Below are 18,809 nucleotides of genomic sequence, written 5' to 3' on the forward strand. Positions count from 1 at the left end.
AGCAGCGCCTCCAGATTCTGGTGGATTTAAAAAAGGAGGAAAATGTTGCTCAGGTAGGCGGTAGGGAGCGTTCACACAGGCGCTGGATTCTAGTATCAAAGCAATGTGACAATCATGAACCAGAAACATTAATCCCTAGCCTTGTCCAGGCGCTAACTCAACAGAAGAGACCCAGACTACTCATACATGGCCGATACTTGCAGTTTGGTGCACACGGCCGGTGCAGTCTCCCCTCTGAGAGAGACCCTGTCTTGGCTCTCTCTTTAGCGTCAGCGTCCTCCAGCTGACTGACAAAGGGTGAGCACCTAGCCTGGTTATATGCGAAGTCAGTCAGGTGACAGTATAATCAGAGCAGATAGAGCTAGAATTTAACTCAAGCTTACCTGGCTTTGCTACATACCCCCGTGACGCCCCCATAGCCCAAAGCCGTGATTTGGGCACCATCTGCCAACACACAGAGCCTGCAGAGATTTAAATTGACCTGAACATGAGGCTCATGCTTGATGGCATTATTGCTATCCATTAGTAGCTATGTTACTACTCAGAAAGATGTACTCGTCCATTTAAATTGTCGGTTCATAGCCCGGGAGAGACATGTAGGAAAGGACCCATCAGAGGGAGGTCACCTCGCCGTGGTTTATGGGCACACATGAATTGGCCAATTTAAGCGTAAGGACCTTCTTCATGTTTTGTAAGTACATCTTACTGAGTAATAGTCTAGTTTAGATTAAATGTTTTCAGTCTATTATAGAGGGTGAGGAAAGTATTCCGACCCCGTTACATTTTTCACTCTTTGTTTCATTGCAGCCATTTGGTAAATTCAAAAAAGTTCATTTTTTTCTCATAAATGTACACTCTGCACCCCATCTTGACTGGAAAAGAAAAAACAGAAATGTAGAAATTTTTTGCAAATTTATTAAAAAAGAAAAACTGAAATCACATCACATGGTCATAAGTGTTCAGACCCTTTGCTCATTTTGAAGTCACACGCTGTCCATTTCCTTGTGATCCTCCTTGAGATGGTTCTACTCCTTCTTTGGAGTCCAGCTGTGTTTAATTAAACCGGATAGGACTTTATTTGTAAAGGCGCACACCTGTCTATATAAGACCTCACAGCTCACAGTGCATGTCAGACCAAATGAGAATCATGAGGTCAAAGAAACTGGCCAAGGAGCTCAGAGACAGAATTGTGGCAAGGCACAGATCTGGCCAAGGTTACAAAAGAATTTCTGCAGTACTCAAGGTTCCTAAGAGCACAGTGGCCTCCATAATCCTTAAATGGAAGAAGTTTGGGACCACCAGAAGTCTTCCTAGACCTGGCCGTCCAGCCAAACTGAGCAGTCGTGGGAGAAGAGCCTTGGTGAGAGAGGTAAAGAAGAACCCCAAGACCACTGTGGCTGAGCTACACAGATGCAGTAGGAAGATGGGAGAAAGTTCCACAAAGTCAACTATCACTGCAGCCCTCCACCAGTCGGGCCTTTATGGCAGAGCGGCCCAACAGAAGCCTCTCCTCAGTGTAAGACATATGAAAGCTTGCATAGAGTTTGCTAAAAACACATGAAGGACTCCCAGACTATGAGAAATAAGATTCTCTGGTCTGATGAGATGAAGATAGAACTTTTTGGTGATAATTCTATATGGTATGTGTGGAGAAAACCAGGCACTGCTCATCATCTGCCCAATACAATCCCAACAGTGAAACATGGTGGTGGCAGCATCAGGCTATGGGGGTGTTTTTCAGCTGCAGGGACAGGACGTCTGGTTGCAATTGAAGGAAACATGAATGCGGCCAAGTACAGAGATATCCTGGATGAAAACCTCTTCCAAAGTGCTCTGGACCTCAGACTTGGCCGAAGGTTCACCTTCCAACAAGACAATGACCCTAAGCACACAGCTAAAATAACAAAGGAGTGGCTTCAGAACAACTCTGTGACCATTCTTCACTGGCCCAGCCAGAGCCCTGACCTAAACCCAACTGAGCATCTCTGGAGAGACCTGAGAATGGCTGTCCACCAACGTTCACCATCCAACCTGACGGAACTGGAGAGGATCTGCAAGGAAGAAAACTTGTTGCATCATTTCCAAGAAGACTCATGGCTGTACTAGCTCAAAAGGGGGCTTCTACTCAATGCTAAACAAAAGGGTCTGAATACTTATGACCATGTGATATTTCAGTTTCTTTTTTAATAAATTTGCAAAAATGTCTACATTTCTGGTTTTCTTCAGTCAAGATGGGGTGCAGAGTGTACATTAATGAGAAAAAAAATGAACTTTTTTGAATTTACCAAATGGCTGCAATGAAACAAAGAGTGAAAAATTTAAGGGGGTATGAATACTTTTCGTACCCACCGTATATGCCTATTATCTATCTATCTATCTATCTATCTATCTATCTATCTATCTATCTATCTATCTATCTATCTATTGATCTATCATCTATCTGTCTTCCTATCCCGCCAGGATTATATGTGTATATTACCAGGATGGCCCCGCTGGCTGTTGACTATGAATCTCATATTTAGATTTATGTTTCCCAAAAACAACAATAAATATTTGTTTTTCACTTTTCTCACAATGGACTCAAAGCACAGAAACTACAGGTGACAGCTCCTGGGCCCCAATGGCAAATCTTTGCTAGGGGCCCCTCCATACCATGTGACATCTGGAGAACTCGTTTGTCCCTATGCAGCAAAGAGACTTTGATTCCCCCCAGGCACTAGGGTTTGGGCGCATGCGATATCTCTGCATCCCTGCACTATCTATGCAACTCTCGCTACCTCTTTAGTCCGCCTGCTAACTCTACAGCTCCCCCCCCGCTACATCAGCAGCTCCTGCTACCTCTGCAGCCCCCCTACTACTTCTACATCTTCAGCCCCCTGCTATCTCTGCAGCCCTCCTACTACCTCTGCAGCCCCCCTGGTACAACATCTGAAGCCCCCTGCTATCTCTGCAGCCCTCCTACTACCTCTGCAGCCCCCCTAGTACAACATCTGAAGCCCCCTGCTATCTCTGCAGCCATGCTACTACCGCTGCAGCCCCCTACTACCTCTGCAGCCCCCCTACTACTACATCTATAGCCCCATGCTATCTCTGCAGCCCCCACTACCTCTGCAGCCCCCACTACCTCTGCAGCCCCCACTGCCTCTGCTGCCCCCTACTACCTCTGCAGCCCCCACTGCCTCTGCTGCCCCCTACTACCTCTGCAGCCCCCTGCTGCTTCATCTGCAGCCCCTGCTATCTCTGCAGCCCCCATACTACTACATCTATAGCCCCATGCTACCTCTGCAGCCCCCACTACCTCTGCAGCCCCCCTACTACTACATCTATAGCCCCCTACTACCTCTGCAGCCCCCCTACTACTACATCTATAGCCCCCTACTACCTCTGCAGCCCCCTGCTGCTTCATCTGCAGCCCCCACTACCTCTGCAGCCCCCCTACTACTACATCTATAGCCCCATGCTATCTCTGCAGCCCCCCTGCTACCTCTGCAGCCCCCCTACTACTACATCTATAGCCCCATGCTATCTCTGCAGCCCCCACTGCCTCTGCTGCCCCCTACTACCTCTGCAGCCCCCTGCTGCTTCATCTGCAGCCCCTGCTATCTCTGCAGCCCCCATACTACTACATCTATAGCCCCATGCTACCTCTGCAGCCCCCACTACCTCTGCAGCCCCCCTACTACTACATCTATAGCCCCCACTACCTCTGCAGCCCCCACTGCCTCTGCTGCCCCCTACTACCTCTGCAGCCCCCACTGCCTCTGCTGCCCCCTACTACCTCTGCAGCCCCCTGCTGCTTCATCTGCAGCCCCTGCTATCTCTGCAGCCCCCATACTACTACATCTATAGCCCCATGCTACCTCTGCAGCCCCCACTACCTCTGCAGCCCCCCTACTACTACATCTATAGCCCCCTACTACCTCTGCAGCCCCCCTACTACTACATCTATAGCCCCCTACTACCTCTGCAGCCCCCTGCTGCTTCATCTGCAGCCCCCACTACCTCTGCAGCCCCCCTACTACTACATCTATAGCCCCATGCTATCTCTGCAGCCCCCCTGCTACCTCTGCAGCCCCCCTACTACTACATCTATAGCCCCATGCTATCTCTGCAGCCCCCACTATCTCTGCAGACCCTACACTTACACCCCTGGGTAATTGTGCAGGCAGATAACTCCATGTGTGACTGTCAATTCCAGCTCAGTGGCTAAAACGAGTCTATGTATAACTCGGCTTAGTGAGCAGAAAATGAAAGGTATGATGTAGCAAAATGTGGAAAGTCTTTCATTAACCACAAGAAAACCACCGGCATAAAATAACAGCCGGGGGCAAGAAATGGAAGATGTGGGAAATGAGAGGGCGGATTCATTAAAAAAATAAATGCAGATTTGTGCCCATCCCTGACCTGGATGGGGAGAGTTGCCACATGGGCCACGTCTCAGCACATCCTCTCACCCGGCTGTAAACCCAGAGGTTACATCCCTCAGCTGATTACAGGTGCTGCTGGCGCCTTCGGGCCATTTTTGGGTGTTTCTCGTGTTTTACATTCTGAAGAATGTGAGAGACTTTGAGCGAAGCCTTTTCCATGCGATGATTCATCGCCTTCCACTGTCAGCTGCAGGTAGTAACCCATACCAGAGATTACAGGATCCATCAGCCATATTACTGATGGGCAGCGAGGATTGCACTGGCACCGGGTCACCACAGCCCTGACAATCACCAGAGACAGGGAGTGGCTCAGTGGTTAGCATCGTTGCCATCAGGCAGCACAGTCGCTTAGTGCTTAGCATCGCGGACTTGCAGCAGCACAGTGGCTCAGTGCTTAGGATTGTTTTAATGCAGCATGTCAGTGGCCCAGTGGTTAGCAGTCTTTCTTTGCAGAAGCACAGTGGCTCAGTGGTTAGCAATCTTTCTTTGCAGCAGCACAGTGGATCATTTATTAGAATTATTTTCTTGCAGCAGTGGCCCAGTGGTTAGAAATGTTTTCATGCAGCAGTTCAGTGACCCAGTGGTCAGCATTGTTTTTGGAGTGCCCGCCAGGGCCGTGGGGTACTTGGTACCAGGCCGCTTCTTAAAGGGGCAGTGTCACAGCAGCGGTGACCCGGTCCGTGGCCCAGGGCGTCCAATAAAAGGGATATTATTTACAAGGGATGAAGAATAAAGAGTTTTTGTAATAAGTGTTTGTGACGCCACCTGTGGTTTCTGGTTAGAAGTGACCAGCGCTGCAGTGCAGATCCTCTAGGAATGATGGTGTGATGCAGCAGAGTTGGAATAGCTCTCCACAGGCAGAGCTGTTGTCCCAGGGCAGTAGTTGTTATTGAAGATGTTATGTTTGCTGATGGTAGATGGAGCAGTGCTGAGTGAGTGTTGAGGCAAGAATTCAGAGAACACAGTGGGGTGCAGTTTCAAAGCTTTATTCACAGTTCTGGTGCACACAGATGCCTGCTTAGTGCCATGTTCTTCAGGTGAGGGGCTCAGTAAACTCCCAGGCAGGTGGAGCACACCTTTCCAGCACTCCCTTCAGTATATACCTTTCCTGGCCATCTCACTGTGTTACTTTCTCGTCTCTTCCTAAACCACACCTCACAGTCAGTGTCCCAGGCCAGCAGCTGTGGACCCTGTTGGATAATGTGCCCACAGGGTTTCCTTGCTCCTTTCTGGCTGCCTTTCCAGAGAAGATAACTGTGGTTGGTGGCTGTGGTCCCTAAAGAGGCCACAGCTGTCGGCTTTCTAACTGAGTCCTGTTGTCCACTCTACTAGGCTAAGGGGCCGAGACCATTCTGTGACCTGATCCCTCCACCTAATGGCGGTCAGCATGGAACAAGCCCCACGGGTGGCCAATGCTCTGCCCGTGCCTCTGGGATCCCTTCCCTTTACGGGGAGCTTCCCTCCAAAGCTACTCCGTCCAGCAGCTCATCCTGACCAGGAGCTGCTCCAACTATGTCCTTCCACTTCTCCCCCTAGGGGAGAACTGATCTAACTTCCTTTCTGTTCTCCTGCTCTGAACCTAAGCTCCACCCACCTCCCAACACCTTTTATGACCAAAGCAGGGGTCATCCAGGGTGCCCTGCTACTCTAGGGTGTGTGTTGGTTGCAGGTGAAAGAGTCTGGTCAGGTGTCTCTGTCTTTCCTGGGTAGTGGGATACCACACCTCTGGATGAGGTGCAGTACCTCTGTGGTGACTGAAGCCTCAGGGGAGCCACATTTTCATGTAGCGGTTCAGTGACCCAGTGGTTAGAATCCTTGTTTTGCAGCAGTACAATGACTCAGGGGATAGCACACTTACCTTTCAGCAGCCCAGTGGCTCAGTGGTTAGCATTCTTGCCGTTCAGTAGCAAAGAAGCTCAGTAGTTAGAAGGTTTGTCTTTAAGCAGCACAATGGTTCGGTGATTAGCACTTTTGTCTTTCAGCTGCAAAGTGGTTCAGTGATTAGCAACATTGCTTTGCAGCAGCACAGTGGCTCAGTGGTTAGCGCTCTTGCCTTGCAGCAGCACAGCAGCTCAGTGTTTAGCATTGCTGCTTTGCAGCACCATTGTGGCTCAGTGATTAAAATTGTTGCATTGTAACTTTTCAATGTGTGTGTGCTCTCCATGGAATGTATTGGTGTCATCCAGTATAAGCAAAATAATCGAAACAATTTTCTTACTACTTCATTTTTTTTTCCTGTTTTAAATCCGCTATAAGAGTTCCGATGGGGTCCTGAGCTCAGGGTCCGGAAAACTAAGTACCCTCTGTAATCAATCAGAATTTCTTAGCAGACTGCCTCTTTAAGAAATTGTAACACGGGAAACATTTAAACTCCACCTACGGCCCAGGTGGAGACATTTTTGTAGCTGAGTGGAATGGCCCTTTAAATATCTGAGCCGAGGTTCGGTGAGTAAATGATCCCTATGAATATGCCGCGTCTTCAGAGCTGTCACTTTCCTAAAGTCTGGTAGCCCGCGGCCTGGGAGGAACAATGCTGCTCCTGTGACATTTCTGACGGGTAAGTGAAGTGGCTTGATTGTTCCTTTGCTCCTGAAGCTTTCCGCAGACTGCTGGGATCGGAGTCTGGGCCTCTGATGTGTAGGCGTGTTGGTATTACCTTCACCGGTGTCAGCGCTGGGATTAGACACATCAATGGTCGACTCTTTGCTAAAAAGCTGTAAATGTATCTGAGGAATGTGTGTAAATACTGGAGGATCTGTTCCATTCATTCCCAGGAATTGTTACTCGTGGCAGTGACATGATATTTCAGTTACACATTGCACTGGGACCCAGCGATCGATGCCGACCGTAATCAGCTTATATCAGTTCTCCGAGCTTGGATCGTCTCGTCTTCTCAGTAGTGTATTCCGGTATTAGGCTAAAGTGTGGGTATCAGGAAGAAAATTAGATTGTCAGCTCCATGGGGAAAGGACGAGCCTTGCGTGATGTGAAGAAGGTAGTTCTAATGATATTAGTATTGCTACTACTAGTCCGAATCGGCCTCCGACCCGGGTAGTGCAATTGGGGATGAGGATTCAAGTCCTAGTGGGTATATCAGGCCCCCCTGAGATGACAATGGACTGATAGTTCCACCATACAGTGACCATATTTATTTATACAGTGCCATTAATTCAGACAAAATCATCACTGTCCCCATTGGGGCTCACAATCTAGATTCCCCATCAATATGTCTTTGGAGTGTAGGGGGAAACCCACAGAAACACTGAGAGAACATACAAACTCCTTTGTAGATTTGCAAGATTTGAATCCAGGACCCCAGTCATGAAAGGTGCTAACCATTGAGCCTCCATGCTGCCCACCATATAGTGGTGTCTTCCAGATCTGCAGACCGTATTAGTGATTACACTACCGTCATGTATAATTTTTATCCTTTGTGATGGCAGTTTTTCAGTTTTTTTTTTGTCTAGCCCAGGCCGCGCCATAACGACTTCTTCCAGTCCTCACAGTGTTTGGCGACACCATGCTCAACCAATAGTGTAATAATAAGGATGTACGGGGCAGTAACAGGTATAGATATGGGGGTAGCAGCAGGATTTCGAGTTTGTGAAGATTGAGAATAGATTAGGACAGCATTGGAAATTTGAGAAGTCAAATGTTTCTGTGTTGTAAATTCTGCAGACAAGTCAGAGCTGGAGAAGTCGTCATGGCGGTCTGGACCAGACAGAAAAGACTGGAAAAATGAATGACTCAATTGTGTTTGTGTTGTAATCTCTGAAGACACATTTGACTTTTCACATTTCCAGCACCATCACCTTCTATTCTCAACCTGCACAAACTAACCATCCTGCTGCTGTGCCTGTTGTTGTGCCTGCTGCTGTGCCTGTTGCTGCCCTATCCATCCTTATTGCTAGACTTTGGGTGAGTCGTGGTGTCACCGAATATTGTGCTTCTGAAAAATTGGTGTCATCACTAGGATTACCCCTAAACATTGTGCTACAAAGACAGCGACTCCGAAAACAATAACACCAAATACAGTGCCCCCCAAAATAATTTACAAATTGTGTCATATATTTTGCCCCCCTGTGTTCCTATTTGAAGATTATGATTCCCTGAGTGCACCCTTAAATATGCATAACCGAGATGTGTGTTTGTCTCTAGCATCTGTCATGCCTCTTGAAAAGTCATTATTTTTCCAGATTTTTCTATCTTGGCCAGACCGCCATGACGACTTCTTCAACACAGACATAACTGAGTTCTCATATTTCCAACACCATCGCCACCTATCCCCAATCTACCATGACTCTTCACACTGCTGGTACCCCTAATTTTATGCCTGATGTTGCCCCATCCATCTTTATTACTGCACTTACCCCAAAAAAATTGCGCTACAGAGGCAAGAACCTCTTAAAAAAATAATACCTGATCCCCCAAAAAATAATAGTGTTTTATGGTTCCATATATTGTGCACAAAACAGTAGAAAATAATATTAGATAAAAATGACCCCGGTGTGCCCATAAAAAATGACAATTCCCTGAGTGTACCCCATAAATAAACAGAACCGAGATGTGTATTTTCTTGCCTCTTAGCCTCTGTCATTCCTCCATGAAAGTTGTTCATTTTTCCTGTCTTTTCCATCTGGCCCAGACCACCATGACGACGTCTTCCATTCTTGACTTGTGTACATCCAGACACATTTGATTTCTCACATTTCCAGCAACATCCTCATCTATTCCCACCCTACACCCAAATAGTTCCATATATTTATTGAGCCCCAGACAGTATAAAGTAATATTGGCCCCTGTGTGCCCCCATGAAGGTTGTACGCCGTTTGCATGCTTCTAGTATCTGTCATGCCTCCTGTATGCAATGTGCAATGCTTAGCTATACTCCAGCCATGATTCTACTCAGCCGTAACCACAACACGATTATTCACCAGCTACTACTTTCTTTGGTTTAATGGGAGAGCATCACCACCACCTACAAAAGAATGCGCTGCAACCGGCTGGTCCTATTATTATAAGGAGGCCAAACCTCAACATGGGAAAGTGCATCAGATAGGGGTCATGGAATAACTGTGAAATCGAAAGTGGGCACGTCCCGGCAATCTCCGATCTCATTTTTGTAGTGTTCTTTTCAGCTTGAAAAACTCAAAAGAATGTGAAACATTCCCCAAAGGCAAAGGAAAAGCATTGAAAAATAGCAAAATCCCAAGCTCCTACACCTCGTCAATGGTTCCTTTAAGTCTCCCCCCCCTCCCCAATTCATAAATTTCATGGGATACAGTGACTACTAGACTAAAACTCCTGACCCAGATAGAAATGCAGACTCATGATAACCGGGCCCCGGGCAATCAACGATTCACTGAACACCAGGACCTAAAATAACAGGGAGATTCTTCAGTTTGCAAACGCAATAGGACGATTATCTGAGATGACATGTCCGATATGAATGTGGCGAAGAAGTTATGAGAGGAATTCCTTGTTGGGAGAAGATCGCTGCAAATATACCAACCAACCATGAAAGACGGGAACATGGACACGTATGGTGGAGAAGAAAAATATTTTACGTTAAGCCACATCCATAACCTCACCCAGTCCTTCCGGTACACCCACACAAAAATAGCACCCGTAACGAAGCACCTAAGTATTCGGGCACAGACCCCTCCCCACTCACTATTGTAGCCCACAATACCCCTCCACACAGCGCGATGCCTCACCATGGGGTACGATGGTCCACGATGGCCTGCTACACAGTATGATGGCCCACATGGTGCATTTCCCCCACACACAGTATGAAGCCACCACAATTCCCCAGCACACAGTATGATGCACACACAATGCATTGCCCCATGCATCACACCTCCACAATACCCCAACATGTGGTATGCCCCACAGTGTTGAAAATCGTGCAGTATAATGCCCCCCATAGTACATTCCCCCTACGGTTTGATGCCCCCATAATGCATTCCTCATACAGAATGATGCCTTAAGAATGCTCATGACACACACACAGTATGATGCCCCTAAATAACCCCCAACAGAATAATGCCATCATACGATTAAATTTAAGACAACCACTGTCAAGTGATTCCAGCGGACTTATTTTCCATACAGTATGATGCCCTAAGAATTCTCACTACACACAGGATAATGCCCCTAAATTGCCCTCTCCCCACATACACACAGTATGATGTCCCTAAATTGCCTCTCCATACATATGTGGTACTAGCAGGTACGCAGGATGCAGTGACAAGTCGCGAGTCGGTTTGGTGCCTTTATAATAACGTTTATAGGCCTAAAGGGGACTTTCCTCAGTCTCAGCCTGTTCAACCAAAGGGTTGCCCTCACAGGGGCTCAATACAGTTCACACAAACAGAGGAGAACACGCCTATGTCCGGCGAGAGCCGGTCACTATAGGGCCGCGGTAAGGCCGACTAGGGGTCCTTAACTATATAGTCAACTTAGCCGTCCTGACGTCCCTCGGCGTTCTGGACGGTGGTTCTTCAGCGGAGCAGCCGCTGGGCCCAGCTGCTGAAGAGTTGGCGTAGTCTTCGAGCGGTCCGCAGCTCCTGTGGCGCTGGGGTGCCTCCGGCCACGGAGGAGTCCTTGCACGAGTAGGCCGCAGCCCCTGGACGGGGGTAAGCGGCAGTGATGCGGGGTGGCGGGTGACAGGCCACCTGTGCAGCTAGCCGCTGCGACGGGGACTCCGCAGTGAGCAGAGGCTCGGCCCTTGCCACGGACCGGAGCGAGACAGTGGTGGCCGCCGATGGCACTGGACTTGCCATGGCCACTGGTGAGAGCAGGGTGGCTGCGGGTGGCTGGAAACAGGCCACAGCCGCGGGCCGGAGCGGGACGGCAACGACCACGATTGACCGCGGGTAAGGCCGAAGCCGCGGGCTGTGTTGAGGCGGCAGCGGCCGCGGGCTGAGCTGGGGCGGCAGTGGCCGCGGGCTGGAGCGGAGCAGCAAGTCTCGGACGGTCATCTCGGCGCCTTCCCTCTGAAGTCCTCAGTGAGCGTCTTCCCTGTCACTGGTAAGTCGCTCTAGCCCTCAGTCGCTTCCACGGTCTCCTGCTGCCTCTGTCCCAGCCTGCTGACTCATCGTGACTGGCGCTCCCCGCCCCTTTTATACTGGCCCCTCCCCTAGCCCATCTGTCTATCTCAACGGTCCGTCCCCGAACTCTGTCCCCCGGGAATAATTTTCCCCCGGAACCTAGATGACGGCTCCCTTAGTTCCGGCCCGGACACTCGACGGGGGCCGTTCCTCCCCCACATACACACAGTATGATGTCCCTAAATTGCCTCTCCCCACATACACACAGTATGATGCCCCTAAATTGCCCTCTCCCCACATACACACAGTATGATGTCCCCATAGTGCATTCCCGTAAAGTATGATGCCCCAAGAATGGTCACTACACACAGTATGATGCCCTCTCAGTACTTTCCTGCCCACATGGAGTATAATGTCTCAAGGTGCCCCCCCCCACCCCAGTGTGATCACTAAGAATAGTGCGCTGGCTATTAAAAAGAATACTCCCCAACACCCATTCCCAGGATGACTGGATCAGATGTGCAGTTTCCTCCAGTCTGTGCAGTGTGGCATGGCGCAGCAGGTGCAGTCCGGTGACATCATCCCGCCAGCTGTGCACGGCCTCGAGCGGCACAAGCTGGATGGTGGAGCAGGGAGCTGACGTCTCTCTGAACCCCCATTGTACTGAACTGTATCTGCATCCAGAGGTTACAGGTAAAGTAGGGGCACCCTGCCGACCACGCCAGACTGATGCCAAAATCTGGGTATATGTCACTGGCTCCAGGAGTGTTGGGATGTATGTTATATAGAGGGTTGTCAGAGGAAATGTTATGGAAGAGTGACTGGCGTTCTTGCTTGGGCCGGGTAATGATTTCCTTCACCAGAGGTGCAGGGTGATTTGGGAGATATTTTTTAATACAGGGAAAACTCCTCGATGCTTCTACCTAAAAGACATCATGAATGGACACCATATAGAATAACGTCTGGAGTACTCCGATTCTTCAAACATTTTTCATATTAGATTGATGGAGGTCTGGGTATAAAAACCCCCAAGGATCTCTGAAATCAAGGAGAGGTGTGAACTGAGTGCAGGGCCGAACTGGCCATCTGGCATTTCTGGCAAATGCCAGAAGGGCCTGTCTGGTCATGGGCTGCATTGTCTGCTATGTTCTTAACAGATACGGTGTTCTCAAGACACCCATACTGTTAAAGGGAATCTGTCACCCCATTTTTGGCCTATAAGATGCAGCCACAGCCATCAGGGGCTTATCTATAGCATTCTGTAATGTTGTAGGATAAGCCCCCGATGTAACCTGAAAGATAAGAAAAACGAGTTATATTATACTCACCGGGGGGTCCGGTCCAGTGCGGTGGGTGTCGCAGTCCAGTCTGGCGCCTCCCATCTTCATACGATGACGTCTTCTTTCCTACTTCTCCCTCGGCTCCTGCGCACGCGTACTTTATCTGCCCTGTTGAGGGCAGAGTAAAGTACTGCAGTGCGCAGGCGCCGGACCTCTCTGACCTTTCCCGGTGCCTGCGCACTGCAGTACTTTACTCTGCCCTCAACAGGGCAAATAAAGTACGCGTGCACAGGAGCCGAGGCAGAAGTGAGAAGGAGGATGTCATCGTATGAAGATGGGAGGCGCCGGACCGTGACACCCACCGCCTGTACACCGCTCCTGGAGTCTGCCTTTAATGATATTTCTAAAATCAACACATTCTGATGTCATCTCCTATAATCTGTGAGTGATGATATCATCTCCTATAATTAGCCAGTGATGATGTCATCTCCTATAATCTGTGAGTGATGATGTCATCTCCTATATTCCGTGAGTGATGACGTCATCTCCTATAATCAGCGAGTGATGATGTCATCTCCTATAATCCATGAGTGATGATGTCATCTCCTATATTCCGTGAGTGATGACATCATCTCCTATAATCCGTGAGTGATGATGTCATCTCCTATAATCAGTGAGTGATGAAGTCATTTCCTATAATCAGCCAGTGATGATGTCATCTCCTATAATCCATGAGTGATGATGTCATCTCCTATATTCCGTGAGTGATGACGTCATCTCCTATAATCCGTGAGTGATGATGTCATCTCCTATAATCAGTGAGTGATGAAGTCATTTCCTATAATCAGCGAGTGATGATGTCATCTCCTATAATTAGCCAGTGATGATGTCATCTCCTATAATCAGTGTGATGACGTCATTTCCTATAATCAGTGAGTGATGAAATCATTTCCTATAATCAGCGAGTGATGACGTCATTTCCTATAATTAGCCAGTGATGATGTCATCTCCTATAATCCATGAGTGATGATGTCATCTCCTATAATCAGCCAGTGATGATGTCATCTCCTATAATCAGCGAGTGATGATGTCATCTCCTATAATCCATGAGTGATGATGTCATCTCCTATATTCCGTGAGTGATGACATCATCTCCTATAATCCGTGATGATGTCATCTCCTATAATCAGTGAGTGATGAAGTCATTTCCTATAATCAGCCAGTGATGATGTCATCTCCTATAATCCATGAGTGATGATGTCATCTCCTATATTCCGTGAGTGATGACGTCATCTCCTATAATCCGTGAGTGATGATGTCATCTCCTATAATCAGTGAGTGATGAAGTCATTTCCTATAATCAGCGAGTGATGACGTCATTTCCTATAATTAGCCAGTGATGATGTCATCTCCTATAATCAGTGTGATGACGTCATTTCCTATAATCAGTGAGTGATGAAATCATTTCCTATAATCAGCGAGTGATGACGTCATTTCCTATAATTAGCCAGTGATGATGTCATCTCCTATAATCCATGAGTGATGATGTCATCTCCTATAATCAGCCAGTGATGATGTCATCTCCAGTGATCAGTGAGTGATGATGTCATCTCCTATAATCAGCAAGTGATGATGTCATCTACTATATTCCGTGACTGATGACATCATCTCCTGTAATCAGCTAGTGATGATGTAATCTCCTATAATCCGTGAGTGATGACTTCAACTCCTATAATCAGCTAGTGAAAATGTAATATCCTATAATCCGTGAATGATGATGTCATCTCCTATAATCCGTGAGTGATTATGTCATTTCCTATAATCCGTGAGTGATGACGTCATCTCCTATAATCTGTGACTGATGACATCATCTCCTATAATTAGCTAGTGATGATGTAATATCCTATTATCCGTGAATGATGATGTCATCTCCTATAATCCGTGACTGATGACTTCATCTCCTACAATCAGCTAGTGATTATGTCATCTCCTATAATCCGTGAGTGATGATGTAATTTCCTATAATCCGTGAGTGATGACATCATCTCCTATAATCCGTGACTGATGATGTCATCTCCTATAATCAGCGAGTGATGATGTCATCTCCTATCATCAGTGAGTGATGACGTCATCTCCTATCATCTGTGAGTGATGACATCATCTCCTATATTCCGTGAGTGATGACGTCATCTCCTATAATCCGTGAGTGATGATGTAATCTCCTATAATCAGCGAGTGATGACATCATCTCCTATAATCAGTGAGTGATGACGTCATCTCCTATAATCATCTAGTGATGATGTCACCTCCTATAATCAGTTAGTGATGATGTCATCTCCTATAATCATCTAGTGATGATGTCACCTCCTATAATCAGCGAGTGATGATGTCATCTCCTATCATCAGTGAGTGATGACGTCATCTCCTATCATCTGTGAGTGATGACATCATCTCCTATATTCCGTGAGTGATGACGTCATCTCCTATAATCCGTGAGTGATGATGTAATCTCCTATAATCAGCGAGTGATGACATCATCTCCTATAATCAGTGAGTGATGACGTCATCTCCTATAATCATCTAGTGATGATGTCACCTCCTATAATCAGTTAGTGATGATGTCATCCATAGGGTTCAAAAGGTCCGTTTGCCCTATATCAATATCAGACCCCTTTATTCTTCAGGTTACTTCCCTCTTATAGAGATCATTCCAATAGCCCCTCATTTCCATAATCCCAGTAAAGAAACTCTCCGCCCTGTCTCTCCATACGGCATCTCCACTCTTCATCCCCTTATAATTTACAGCTATCCCGTCTATGAGAGCGCTCTCCTCCCCCGTCCCCAATAAAATCATTACATATTCCATACGCTTCCCACAATAACCCCGGCCGGCCATTGTTCGGGGCCCGCAATGTGGGATTTCTCCAGCCATAAACGAGCTGTTTTAATAATAAAGCCGTCCTTTCCTTCCGATCGCAGCCTGCGTCTTTTATGAGACGTTTTTATGGCTGTAATGGTGCGTCAGTCCCCCGAGAGGGAGCGGGGAGGTTATTCAGCAGCTTGGGTTACTGAAGATTTACTGTAACAATGCAGTCATACGAAATCCTGCCAGATACTTCTCATTCTTCTCGCAGGATATCGATGCGTCACAGGTTTCGGAGACTTAGGCGGCTCAGACAGAACTTTTTTTTTTTTTTTTCATTTTTTTTATGTTTTTTTGTGACTTTATCCAATCTATTGTATCTAATCCCCGGCGTTGAGTCCGCCTCGCCCGCCCTGCCATTACACATCCGTAAATATATGGGAAAAGCCGACACTTTGTGATCCGTGATCCTCCGCAGTATCAGACGGTTTACTTTTTATCCAGTTATCTCTTGTACTCATAACTCAAAGGAATTACTGTCACCGACTGATTCCGCCTGTGTGACTGGCGTCCGAGCCCAGCTTTAATGTCTAACCATCTATTTACAGGTTAATTCGACGTATGATACACAGAAATGCTTCAGTATGTCACTTCACTTATCCTCTACTCCTATCGTATACTCCAGTCACCTCCAGAGCTGCAATCATAATTCTGCTGCCTTATAAATGCCGCCATCATCATGACCATTTGGTTATTATTATCTCCCCTGACTCTCCGTTATCAGTATAGCGCGAGAGTGGGTGAAGGGCGTAAAATTGAAGACGACCACTATCAAGTGATGGCTTCTTTTAGGAGTGGTCCATGGCTGGGCTGCAGTGAGTGACCACCCTGCGGTTGGTGAGCTCAATGAGTAAAGCAGTCAGCAGTTGCCTCGCTATCTTGGTCTCTGCCGTCGGTTTCTATGCAGAGCGCAGCAGTTGGGATGACTTTGCGCTCTGCATAGGCAGCATCGGCGATAACAGAGGGAGGGTAATGAATCACATGTGCGGCGCTGCACTCTTCTGCTGCTCTTTTCCTCTCTTCTTACTTGTGATTTTGTAGGAGGAGACGCAGAGACCTTCTGGGAGGGATGGACTAAATTTATAAAAGTTTCCCCTGCAAAGAAAACAAAAGACTAACTTTAGAATAAAGGTTATGCTTTTAAACACTTTTTCCAATTCTGACAAGGGTTAAGGTTAGGGTTAGAGGTTAGGGTTAGGGCTACAACTAGGACTGGGGTTTAAGGTTAGAGTTAGGGCAAAGGCTAGTACTAAAGGTTAGGAAGCAGTTTAGGCCTAGAATTAAAGCTTGATACCAGGACTAGGGTTAGAGCTTCAGCTAGGACTAGGATTTAAGGTTAGAGCTATGACTAGGACAAAGGCTAGTACTAAAGGTTAGGAAGAGGGTTAGGGCTAGAATTAAAGGTTCGGGCTAGAACTAAGGCTAGAGTTAAAGGTTAGAAGTATGATGAGGGTTAGGGCTAGGGTTAAAGGTTAAGGTTAGGACTAGGGTTAGGCATACAACTAGGGCTAAAGATTTAAGGTTAGGGCTAGTGTTAAAGGTTAGGAAGAAAGGTAAGACTAGAATTAAAGGTTAGTGCTGGGTCTGTGGTTTGGGCTAGAACTATGGCTAGAGTTAAAAGTTAGGGCCAGAATGAATGTTAAGATTAGGATTAGGGTTAGGATTATGGCTAGGGTTAAAGGTTAGGACTAGGATCAGGTTTAGTACTAGGCTTAGGGTTAAAAGTTAGAATTAGGAAAGGGCTAGGATAATAAAAGAGCTACGGTACATAAAAAAACATAAAACTATAATTAAAAAAAAAATATAACAATGTGTAACTTTTTTATTATTTAAAGTTTATACCGTATTTCAGCAAAAATTAGAACTAGCTAGAGAAAACTAAAATGACCTCAGAATTTTCATAAAATACCAGATATGTTGCTTGTGAATACGGGATGCTGGACTGGTGGAAGAGACTCGGGGATTGATAAAGAGTCCACGGGTTACAGGACGCAGGAGACTTGCCTTATACTGGGGGATGACACTATATCACTACTCCTCATAAACATGTTCTTCAAGCTCATACGTCCCAACTTTATAGGGAGACGCGGCTGCTGATGACTAGTGTTGAGCGATACCATCCGATATTGAGAAATATCGGATCGGATTGGATCGGCCAATACCCAAAAAGTATCGGGTATCGCCGATTTCGATAACGGAAGTCCCATTCAAGTCAATGGGACAGAAATATCGGAAATAAAAAAAATCCTTTCTTTACTTGCACATCCTGTTCGGGAGGGGGGAAGAGTGTGGGCGGTGCGTGGGCGGACACTGTGCATGTCTGTGTGTGCGGGCGGGGTCTGTGCGGGCCTGCTGGGGGTCTGTACGGGCCTGCCAGTGGTCTGTGCGGGCTTGCCGGGGGTCTGTACGGGCCTGCCGGGGGTCTGTATGGGCCTGCCGGGGGTCTGTGCTGACTGCCGGGGGTCTGTGCCGGCTGTCGGTGGTCTGTGCGGACTGCCGGGGGTCTGTACGGGCCTACGGGGGGTCTGTGCCGGCTGCCGGGGGTCTGTGCGGACTGCCGGGGGTCTGTGCAGGCCTGCCGGGGGTCTGTACGGGCCTGCAGGGGTCTGTGCTGGCTGCCGGGGGTCTGTGCGGACTGCCGGGGGTCTGTGCGGGCCTGCCGGGGGTTGTGTGTGTGTGTGTGCAGGCATCGTCCGATGGGATTACAAGTCCCATCGGGCTATGCCTGCTACAATGACAGTGATTGACACATTAGCCAATGATGGGACAGTAGTAGTCCCATCATCCGGCTAATGTGTTGAATGTAAAAAAAATATATATATATACATACTACATACATACTACATACATACTACATATATACAACATTCATACAACATACATACATACTACATACATACTACATATATATACAACATTCATACAACATACATACATACCATATACATACTACATACATACTACATATATACAACATACTACATACTACATACATACTACATATATACTACATTCATACAACATACATACATACTACATACATACTACATATATACAACATTCATACAACATACATACATACTACATACATACTACATATATACAACATTCATACAACATACATACA

The 18,809-nt window shown here is 47.2% G+C and overlaps 1 long non-coding RNA gene across 1 annotated transcript in view; it reads left to right on the forward strand.

The window, feature by feature from the left end:
* The first annotated feature begins 6,714 nt into the window (after positions 1–6,714).
* LOC141101313 (uncharacterized) overlaps positions 6,715–18,809 on the forward strand; it is a 35,979-nt gene continuing 23,884 nt past the window's right edge. Inside the window, exon 1 of the long non-coding RNA XR_012234936.1 lies at positions 6,715–6,984. This is a non-coding gene — a long non-coding RNA (uncharacterized lncRNA). The remainder of the gene's footprint in view (positions 6,985–18,809) is intronic.

This window comes from Dendrobates tinctorius, unplaced genomic scaffold (genome assembly GCF_039654945.1).
Source record: "Dendrobates tinctorius isolate UK_male_01 unplaced genomic scaffold, ASM3965494v1 ptg000116l, whole genome shotgun sequence".
Lineage (NCBI taxonomy): Eukaryota > Metazoa > Chordata > Amphibia > Anura > Dendrobatidae > Dendrobates > Dendrobates tinctorius.